This window comes from Triticum urartu, chromosome 3 (genome assembly GCF_003073215.2).
Source record: "Triticum urartu cultivar G1812 chromosome 3, Tu2.1, whole genome shotgun sequence".
In the NCBI taxonomy this organism is placed as follows: domain Eukaryota; kingdom Viridiplantae; phylum Streptophyta; class Magnoliopsida; order Poales; family Poaceae; genus Triticum; species Triticum urartu.
The window spans coordinates 725,074,734-725,083,888 of record NC_053024.1 but is presented as its reverse complement, the minus strand read 5'-3'; the positions used below and the strand labels follow the sequence as shown (position 1 = coordinate 725,083,888).

The 9,155-nt window shown below is 41.0% G+C and overlaps 1 pseudogene; it reads right to left on the bottom strand.

Moving 5' to 3' along the window:
• Nucleotides 1-7,941: 7,941 nt before the first annotated feature.
• Nucleotides 7,942-8,558, bottom strand: LOC125549457 (annotated as a pseudogene).
• Nucleotides 8,559-9,155: the final 597 nt, after the last annotated feature.

Genomic DNA, 9,155 nt, shown 5'->3' with positions numbered 1-9,155 from the left:
CCGGTCTTTTATTGGATCAGCATGCTACCACACTTGTCAGAACGACCCTCTATGAAAATATATATTTTAAGAGACATTGGAACAATTCTTTGACAGTACAGGGTTTGTTAGCATGCACTAATCCAATAATCTTTAAAATGAATAAATTTTAGTAATTATATCAAAACCAAAAGATGAACAACACTACTGCTCTCTCCACGACATAAACCGACGAATTCTAGACTCTAACAATCCTGAATATGTATGAATAAAACAGCCAGGCTCAGCTATTTTGCATAAACCATGCAAATCTATAGGAACTTCAATGTGTTCATTGAAAAAATAGCACATGACTATAGAAAGAACAACAGGCTTGATAATAACTAATCCATGAACAGAACTTGTTTAACACATGACTAATCCATGACTATAAAAAGTTCATTATACTCGGTCACTCGTCTATTGCATGCCATGATTTTTCCGTCTTTATTGACCATCATTACTTTGATCTGTCTAACTTGTTTAGCATGTAGCATGTATTCCCATATTGTATGGCTCAATCATTCAAACCTCTATATCGATCATTTACTTGCTTGTGTAGTCTGGGATGCCTTGTGTCCTGTCTATTTGTAATATGATTTTGCTAGCAGGATTTGCTTGTCTTTCTGGAAGGACTGGTTTATCGAGCGATTCTGATCAAGGTGGCCCTTGTCAGCTATGCACGTCCATAGCGATGAATTACTCAATCACTTGGCACTCCTGTCTAGAAAAAAAAAATCATTATAAAGTTGGCCATAGGCGTTTCTAGTGATTATACAAGAAGAATCAATATAAAGTCTTATAGTCTTCCTGTAGTTGTCATTCTCACGTTTGAAATTTTCAATCTTCTTCCGGACTTAGTCTGGTCCACTTAACCATGTACGCGAGGTTGTGCTTCAGGGATGGACATTCCTTATGTGAAATCCAATATGGGATACATAGTAATATCAACATGTCAGGCAAAGAGTCACATCGAAGAAAAAACACAAGAAAACTATGAACAGGTTTGTTTCTGTTGAAGACAATCAACAATAGATCATCATTTTTCTGTTTATCTGTTTTTATTTCATTTTAACAACAAATCATCATTTTTCCATAGGCTAGTCACTTAATTGGTCTCATTGAAATCATTTTGACAACACCCTAAAGGTAAAACAGAACTTGCCATGGTTTTCCATTGAGCCAAAGAATAAAATAAACCACATGCCTTGGAAGTAGATTGATACTGTTGAGTCCAAGAAGATCCATCAGAAACAGCTGATTTAGTGGCCCAAGCTTCTATAGTATATGGTGCAGTATTGCTGATGAATGTAGCAGAAATGCTTTCCTCCAATTTAGCCATTTTAAAAACAAAATCAACAATATTTTCACTGCATTTCACCACATTCAGTTATATTAAAATTTCAGGAATACAAAGTAATAATTTGACAATGGTGCTAAATAAATAAATTATTTCACTCGTAGAGTGCTAGTTCTGGTATCCTAGCAAAGTATGCTAAATCAAAGTGTCATAGCTAAGAAAGCATACTCAAAACCTCTCTCGATTTTTTTTGTTACACCATTACCATACATGTTTCCAGACTTGATTTTGCTGTTAGGAGCCAGCAACAGCAGCCAGAAGCATTGGCATTATTGATGATATAACTGAACCTTTATGTAGCAAGTGTTTCAGAGATTTATATTCGACACAACAACTTGCTGAATACTACTTTGAACTTAAAAGGTGAGGGAGAAATCAAAACTTGAGTCACATAGTCACATCAATGATACGATGAGAATGAAAAAATCAATGGAAAAGTACCGCTTAATATTTCACAGTTTCATCATGGTCATCAACACCGCTAAGTTGGAATTCGCGAGTTTTAGGAAATGTGACTGTGATTCAGTAGATTTCCCTTCTGCCATAAATAATGATGTATGGATAGCTGCAACTTTTCTTCATACTATCTCAACGCACGGACACATGTAGGGCAACAAAATGACAGCAATCATGGGAAAACATACCATTACCAAAATCAAAGGTATAACATAATATATTGTCAGCATGATAAAAATGAGATCATGTTAATTTCCCTATAAAACTGAGATCAAAGGTATATATTTCACATGAATTTGACAACCACGATCATATGTTCTGAATGGCGCTTCAAGGATTAAAAAAACAGATTGCCCTACAAAAATAAAGAAATATTCAAGGAAGACAACTGATGGTTGAATCCTGAAAGTCTAAAATCTCTAGATCACATATCTAGCATCTGATACTTACATCCCTAGTAAAATATAATTTTAAAATTTCCTAGAATACGAAAAGAGCCCTATATAGCTACAAGAGATATGTATGAGGTGACAAGCTCTTACACATGTATATATGTATGAGGTGGTCAGGAGTGAATCCCTTTTTTGATCTCTTTCTTTCATCCATTGTTCTCTGTCTCGCTTGATCCAGTCATGTTCCAGCACTCCTCACAAAAGTATCACTTCCAGACTCCTAGTATGGGCCGAAAGGAGGAGTTTTATTTTTTCTGATTATACATGCAACAGGGAATAGTTAAAAAACAATAACAAATTAAATGATCATGTGGTGAACCGGCTTCTTCTCCACTGCATTTGCTGATGACATAGGAAGTCACTGCAATATGGTATTATGAAATTATTTTTCATGAAAAAAATGATGATACACTTTCATCTAACCAACTTGAATACTCACTTTCCTCAAGAAAACAATCTGAATAGTCTTGTGCATGGCATGATCCAAATTCAGACGGCAAACTTTCTTATATGCTATCTATTAATGAACGAACGGGTACTTACATGTATATGACGCCAGAACCAGGCGTCGCGGACAAGGTATCTGTCTTCCACATCATCAGCATGGAGGAGCTCCTCCTCGGCTGCTCACTGAAGGACGACAACGATGTATCCATTTCCCATCTCTATTGTGGAAATGCATTCTGGAAACAATAAAAGAAACAATAAAAATACAGAGAGTTATACTAAAGAAGAAAAATCCTTGCATGCCAATCGTATGAAATAGCTAATGCAATTATCCCATATATAAATGCATCCCTAACACCAGCAACCGCTCCAGAATATATTCCACGTAAAAAAAGCACCGATCATAGATTTATGAGATAAAAGTAATAGAGTCAAGTTAGACTACCCAAAACGATGCATGTGGTTCTACTTGTCACTTTTGACCTTAAGTGGTTTCCGTGGACATATAGTATGATGAACTTACTACATAGTGACCTTAAATAGTTTCAGTACACATATAGAAGGATAGAAATTCTACATGTACTGGGAACTACCACCAAAGTCATGTTCTATTGGATCCAGCTTGAACAAAAAATTATATTGATTTATCAATCATAGACATAAATTTTGGCTCAAAGAAGGAGGACTACATACAACTTCCAAAAATTTATGTGTGCCAACCAGTGGTTTCGGGCTGACATTCAGATAGACGATGCAGCTTGGAAGTAATTCTAAATGACAGTCATTTTCCATATTATATCTGCAGGTGCATGCTAGTGCAAAGTAGTGCTACATCACGAAGTTGTTGTAAGGTACATCGGGAAATAAATAAAAATTCAGTGCAAGCATGGTTGCAAATTATTTGGCAAGAGCGTAGCGTGCAGGCCACTTACCAGGTCCGGCACCCCGCACCCATACTCCCCTAGTAATTAGCAATGGTGAAAAGTCTAAACCAATTGGATGGCACAATCAACAGAAGCAAAAAAAAAATCCTTGGGCGCCTCTCCACGATCCGTTGCCCGGTCCACCTCGGAGTTTGGCCTGCTCCGAGCCCCGTTTGTGTTCAGCAATGGCGGCGGCCCTGCAACTGCAATCATTTATCCTAGTCTCCATAGTAGAACAATGGATGATCACAACTTCAAATTCTAGTATATACTGAATTAGTAAGGACCAGCGGGATAGAAAAAATTCAGAAAATTTCATTCCAAAATAGAAACCTCTAATTAATCAGACAATAAACTTGCCGTTTGATCTGATGATGAAAGGCACAAATGAATAGTTGTCGTGCATGCACATAAAAAATCCACACGAGAGTATGCAATCATCAATTCAATTTTTACAGCCTGGGAGTTAACACTGATAGGCCTTGCCTTGGATCAGGTCAAAAAGAATGACCACAAGATTTTATTAGTACAGACTGCAGACCAAAAATTCCTCTTAAACACTTTTTACTGACTTCTGTATTGTTTTGTTCAGTACTTCAGTTCTTCAGTTTAGCATTCTAAACAAGCCAATGATGTTGAAAACAAGGTATGCTATTACAGATACTTTTAAGGCTTGGCAACCAATGAATTTAGTAGCACACAATTAAACAACATCAGGTGACAAATTCAGCTTCCATGCTGATCCTAAATACTGCAACAAAATGTTTGACAGAATATGCAGGTCAGTTTGGCACTATAAGTTCCCAATCATTAGCTCGCCTCAGGGGTAAAACAAGCTACCATATAGTAAAGTACCAAATCACATGAGCAGTGTTGTAATCAGTCATGTAGATATTATAGAACATCACTAATTTTAACCAGTTCTGTAGTAGCTGTATAACTTTAGTGATTTTGGAAGCTTTGTAAGACTAATTCCCAAATTCCATCTGGTAGTAATTAAAAAATTCCATACAATGAAAATACTCGTATATATTTCCATCATGAACTCAATATACGTGTGAATAAATCGACAAGTAAATCAATATGGTGCATACTCTAAAATCTCAGAGATCTTTGATGTCGTAGAAGTTATTAGTCTTCTACTCATTTCGGAAATCCCTACAAAAAAAGGGAGTACATTTCAAACTCCAGAACATGATGGTGCAAACGGTGAACTGAATAAAGCTATAATGGGCTAGTATACTACATGGAGCATAAATCTGCAACATGAATTTTGTAGTTATAGTATTATTACTTTCTTCGAAAATGAAAATCTATTTGCAGCATGGGTGTGAAGCATGCATACCCGTGCACAATCAAGGATTGAAGTCCAAATCTCAGCATGTTCCACGTGACCAGAACATCATCGTATTCCCAAGTAACCAAAAATATTGTTACTCCTGCTTGCCATGAAATTTCTGCAACAAAGAGGGGACAATTCAGTACAAAGAGAGATAACAGAGAGAAGGGAAACGTAGTGTTGTTGTCATTGTGCTCCCTCACCTCCCGGCCCTGCAACTTGAAACCACCGGCGCCTCTGCACTGCAACCCCATATGCACATCGTCCCTCTCCCTCGCCCGACACAAGACACACAAGCTAGCACCGGCCAAAAATCAATCAATCAATCAGTCAGTCAGGGGAAGCTTGTTGATTGACATCCAAAAATTCAATGAGTTAGAGAGCAGAATGAACTCATTAACAGCACACATAAACAACCAACCATCCCCTGGTTCAAACTGGTACTGGTACATATTTACAGATTCGACGGTTCGGTTTAGGCACCAGAAAGCAGAAAGTAGAGATATAAGATGACAGATAACAGAGAACCAGAAAGCAGAACGACGACACAGAGAAAAACGTTCAGATTGCAATTCGTGTATACCAAGCTATGCTACGCATTTTGGCATAAGTTGTGGAATCACACACATATTTTCTTTCAAATAAAAGTAGTACTCAAAGTCTGAATTCAGTTTCAAAGAACAAAGCACGCATACTGAAGTTCGATGACAGGTCGACGGAGGTTGTCCCTGCAGGACACCTTGTCGGACAGTGCTGAACTTGTTGCCGGTGATGCTAGGCACTGGGGGGACGGCATGAACAGCAGCATCGGCGGGAACAGCCTGACGAAGCATTGTTAAAAGCATTCATACAGAATATAATCTTCTAGATGATAACAATAAAAAATACAAATGCAATAATCCACCAAATGTAGGAAAGCATTGTTACATAATATATATTCTAATACGTGATAAATAGAGATCTGAAACCATTGATCACATGCAAGAAAACAGGAGGAGGTGCACAACTACATGTAGGGCGTGCAGACGCCGCTGAACTCATGAGTCGTCGGCTCCTGTTGCTTCCATCGATCTCGTCATCCCCAAAGTCACGTATAGTGCCATAACATCAATCATATATGTGTTGGCATTTTACTGTACCTGTTATGACAGGGATGTCCTTGCTTTAAATAGAGCATGTTCAAAGTGTGAGAGTTCAATCAAACTCGACGAACTCAATTTACCAGGAATTGGGTTCTCTCATCCAAAGCTGCCACAACTACGTAGTTTTACCTAAACAAGGAAGGCATGGTCAAACAATTTAATTCCACGCGTTGCACATTCATAAATCACATGACAGATGTACCACGCATTCATAATTGTACAAAGTAACTACCAAGTGTTCCTGAAAGAATAAATCCACACACGCAATCAGCTAAACATAAAAATTTACCTCAAAAAAATAGGATGTATGGTGAGTTAGTGCTTGCACGGGTTCATATTTTCCTTACTTCTGATTCGCTCTCCCCAATATACTTGTTCAATTGATCAGGCCCCTAAAGTTCCAGAAAAGGAAACATTGTACAGTTTATACAGAACACAAATTAGGTAGAAAGAATATGGCAATCTCAAAATAAATTGTCATTAGTGTTTTCCCACAACCTGGAGATCCAAGCAGAAAAAGACCAGCTCACATGACTTGCACCAAAAAGGGAAGATGAAACCATAATTAGGTATTTAAAGCAGTAACATGAAATACTAAAACTTATAAAATGCAAATAAAAACCGCAGATCTTGGTGAACTACCTTCGATATGAATTCAGAGGTGGCTTATGGTTTTAATCTACCAATCACTATGATGACCAGATGACACATAGTTAACTGCAATACCACACGCCCTGCCCTGTTCATCGCTTAGGGCAGCAATGTGGTCACTGGCTAAAGATTAAAAAAATCAGGCGCCTGGTTTGAACAATAACACACGCCCTCCCCTGTTCCCAAAAAATACCATCAACATGGCCACTGGCTAAAGTTTCAGGAGTACCCATTCTTGGAGTCGCCCACTCGAGTCCTAAATGTTTTAGCAAAGTATAAAGTACAAAGGTTAATCAAGTGTCGCTGCATGTTTCAGCAATTGTATGGTAAGGAATCAAGCTATGAACTCAGGCATACCTTGGTATCTTGGCCTTCTAGTTCATCAAAGATCAAGATCAGCCTTTCAGGTACCTAATAAGAAATAAGAACAGATTTGTCAGGTGGCAACTTAGATACCAACGATGACCGTGTATGCCTGAGACCAAGAAGCAGCTCATCAGGGAGGTGGTGAATCTAAGGATGCCCATCTGCACCGGAGAGCAGAACAAGATGTGGTGTGGTGAGACTGCAATAACAGGCTCATTGCCCATAACCGTGTGGCGGACATACGAAATTCAGTTTGTTCCTAGCTACTCCCTCCGTTCCTAAATATAAACCCTTTTAGATATTCTAATGTGGACTATATACAAAGCAAAATGAGTGAAACTACACTCTAAAATACGTCTATATACATCCGAATATAGTCCGTATTGAAATATCTAAAAAAAGGTTTATATTTAGAAACAAAGGGAGTAGATTGTATGTCCTGTATATAAATGGACCCGAGAGATGAAATTTAGTCCTCTCCCCAACCAGACATACCAGCCCCGGCTTCTTCCCAGCGGTTGTCGGATCATGCTCCAGGACAAGTTTTTTTACGAGGATTGAAATGCAAACCCTTGTGTTGCTATGCTGCCACCCAAGATAGTATTCTTGGATGAAAGTTATCAAATACCAGAATGTAACAGAACTAAACATTACATTTGTGAGATTTGAAATCACTCGCCACAGAACAAGCCTATTGTCGCAAGAAAGTACTAATGAAACACAAGTTTTATAGCAACCACGGTTTAATCATCATTTGGGACACAGTAAAGACCAACCAGAAACCTAGTCACGGAAGCAGCTTCCCGGCCATGAAGCACGCGAACTTATTGCTCCGGGAGTACTCATACGGCACCCCAGCCACGGTGAGCAGCCGCTCCAGGACCTCCTTGGCCTGGTCGGGCTCCGCGGTCTCGCACTCCAGCTCGTAGTTTGTGCCGAAATCGAAGTGTGTCTCGTCGAGCTCTAGCACGAGCCCCTGCCCCTCGCCCTCCTCGAGCTCATATCACCGCGGGTGTTCCGGAAGCCGCCGAGGCAGACGAACGGCGCTTTGTCCCTGCTGACGCCGTACTCGTCGGAGACCAGCCGGACGATGGGGGAGCCGACCACGCCGAGACGGGCGGGGTTGTCGACGCAGGTGAGGGCGAGGGCAGGGTCGAGGGGCTCCACGACCTCCTCAACGCGGCTGATGCCGGCGTCGATGCGCGGGCAGCGCTTGAGCGTGAGGACGGCGCAGGAGGGGTCGCGGTCATCGATGCCGTAGAGGCGGACGTCCCGCTGGGCGGCGGTGGCGGCGGCGAGGGGCCGCGCGGGAGCGTCGGTGCGGAGCAGGCGGGGCGCGAGGAAGGAGCAGAGGCGCCGGTGTGCAGCCGCGTCGGGGAGACGGAGCTTGATCTCGACCTCCATGGGGTTGGGGGGGAGGGGGGGGGCTGGCGGCGGCGTCTACTCTGGGAGTTCTACGGACGAAAAAACCTATGAAAAAAAACAGTGAAAGGTGGGACGAAAAAAAAACCGGACGGAAATGATGGGACGAATTAAACCCGAAACGCGAACTACCAACTGAGACATTAGAAGTAGAAATTGACTTGCCAAATTGGGGCAAGTCAAACATCCAGCCTAAGAAAAAAATCAACTTGCCCCAAACAAGGGCAAGTCAAAAGCACTGATCTTGATAAAAAAAGTCAACTCTTAGAAAATGGACTTATCCAAATTGAAAAATCGGACGAGTTACATGTAGCTAAAGTGGTTACATATGGCCATCCTAAACCTCGCCAGATGGCCTTGCCACTGACACCATGCATCTTCAAGCGGCCGTCCCCGAGATCATACTCCCCAACACCATGCATGCGGCCGGGAATCGTGTTCGGCGACCGGCCCCTCTTTTGCTGTCTGCGAGACGGTACCGATCGTTCGACCTACACCTTCCCGGCCGCTCGTCTTCCGAGTCCATTAACTGCTGCAACCCATCGACCGCCGTCTTCTCGTCTTCTGAGAGTCTCCATT